Raw genomic sequence first — 2,671 nt, 5'->3', positions numbered from 1 at the left:
AACGAGGGTATGAGACGGTTTGTGGGATTTGAGACAGCGTGGTCTCGTGATACAAGGCCACTTGGGAGGAGTGGGGATTGAGTTTGCTATGAGTTGAATGGAGTTATTATTATTTCTGAGGTGATTAAGGATAAATTAGAAGAAGCTAGATTGGTTATCCATGGTTGAATTGGCATATTGGTGGTAGTGATCAGTTCCTTCAGCGTGATGGAGTTATGCATGTGATTCGTGATGGTACGTGCGAGGCTTGACGGCCGCCGTAATTGATTTATTTGGGAATATTCAAGTATTATGGCATGTTATGTGTAGGTGAATCTCGAAAGGGTTATGGTGGTTCAGACCACTACTTGACGATTTGAATGTCCTACGGTGATAAGAAGTTACTCGTGTATTGCTATGGTTCCCTTGGAATGAGTTAAGTGAAAGGTTTTTGTATGATGGAGTGTATACCTTATTAGTGGTTTGGGAATTGTGATGAAATTCTTATACTATCGTATATTGGCATGATGGGTACAGTGAGCGGTATGAAAAATTTGAAAGTGAGGATCAAGGTTGCGGTTCGGTATGGGCTAGGATGTCACGAGCTTGAATGAGCAGAAAAAGGGATTTGAATATTTAGAGTAAGTTGGTATTATCTTCAATGTCACCTGAGACCGGTGTTTGTGAAAGGGGCATTGCATCCTGGTTCTGGATTCTTGATTTTCTTTACAGCGTTAGTGCGACCGGTGGTATGGATGTGCTGAATTGTAATCTGGTGCGGAAGGTCGTGGGAGCGTGTGTCACGAAGAGATTGTATGAATATGTCATGTAGTCATTTTATTGATTGGAAATTTAAACCAAGTGTGAGGGTTATGGTAATATCGCTGATTTGAGCATTTATGCCTGAAGGGCACTCGGTTTATTGGGTTGTGGACTGTGGAGGTTTACTCCAGTTATGATGGTTGTTCTTACGAGTCATGGGAAAGAAGGATTATTATGGACCCTTGAAAGGTTATTAGCCTAGTACAGTGCGATCAAAATCAGTTTGAGGTCGGTAGGTGGATTTAAATATGAATAAGGGCTCTACATTAGGCCAGATATGTTCAGTTCAGCATATCACTCCTTATGGAGGAGTATTCGAGTGTGGGACGTTGTTTCGTCATTGGCTATTTCATGAAGTACTATATTATGCCATGTGAGTTGTAAACGGCTTAATAATTTTCTTATGTGTTGAAGTTCCACGTAGTGATGGTGTTATGCGAACAGGATAACTCTTGAGTTTCAGAACATATGTTGCACCTCAGTCGTGCTTGAGTTTCTGAGTTTATGGCGCTATATGTCTCCCAGGGATGCTATTATGCACTTAGCGTGCTTGTGACCGATATTCGGTATTTTGTAAGTAATGAGCAATTTCGCTCGGTATGTATCTCCTTATGTGAATTTTATGTGTGGAACAGGTGGCACACCGCCATAGGCATGTTATTTGGATCTAGTTGTATGCCGCAACAGTATGATGTTGAGTACAGTTTTATGTATTCTAATTTTAGTGTGTTTTGTTTTCTATTTTCTGAGGAAAGTCCATATTAGCAGTATGAGTTGAGTAGTCCCTTCCAGGGTTCGTTTTCCTTATGTATCACATTCGAGTTGGTAGCCTATTGGAACATTGTGGCATCATATGAGACTTTTTCTCATGTCAGGGGTGGCTTGTTGCCTGAGCAGTTTGTATTGTATGAGACAAGATTGTTGGATCTAGGATCAGTGCGATCGGATTATATGAAGTGTATTAAAGAGCAAATACCATTAGGTAGTTCAAAACGAGGTAATGGTTCTTGCCAGGAGTATAGCCTCAATGATTTGTTGACTCGGCAGTTGGTTATGAATTTCTACACGTCTCTTCCATCGCGGCAGTACTGTAAGAGTTGTAACAAGACTTATACATGTCATAGGTGCATTGTGAGCATCAGATTCGGAGAGTGTTGGTTATTATGATTAGAGAATCTTATTATGGTCCTGTGGATGATGTGGTCCATGGTGAGAAATCGGCAAAGGTATGCAGTCATGTATCAGTGCATTGTATGGTGATTGATACGGTATTCGTAGGTTGGCAGCAGTCCTGGTAGAGAATTTTGGGAGTTGAAATTTGGGTTCTAAGCTTATGTGCTTGAATAAAAGAGAATATCTTCAGATTTGATCGAGCTAATGTGCTCAACTGAGTGGTGGTAGCATGGGTAGGTGCACAAGGTGTTTAACAGCGATTTCAGACAACTCCAGCACAGTTCTTAGCACATTCGAGGGCGAACGTATGTTTAAGTGGGGGAGAATGTAACGACCCGACCAGTCGTTTTGAGCTCTAGCGCGTCATTCGGCAGTTTGAGGCTATGAACAACCTCACTTTAGGCAGTATGACTTGTACGCATGGTCAGAATTGAATTCCGGGAAGTTCGGAGTTGATTTGGGAAGAAAATGCTCATTTTAGAAGCTTAAAGTTGGAAGAATTGACTAAGATTGGATTTTTAAGTAAAAGACCTCGGGATTTGAAGGTTCCGCTAGGTTCATATGATGAATTTGAGTAAACTCCCTTCTAGCTTCTGCGAGAACGCACCTGCGTTCCCCACTCCGCATGTGCGATTGCACCAGAAGCTAGGAAGCTTCAGCACTACCTTCTAACTCCAAATCAATCCGTTAACCATCC

Source organism: Nicotiana sylvestris, chromosome 6 (assembly GCF_000393655.2).
Source record: "Nicotiana sylvestris chromosome 6, ASM39365v2, whole genome shotgun sequence".
Lineage (NCBI taxonomy): Eukaryota > Viridiplantae > Streptophyta > Magnoliopsida > Solanales > Solanaceae > Nicotiana > Nicotiana sylvestris.
Note: the sequence above shows the minus strand (reverse complement) of the source record.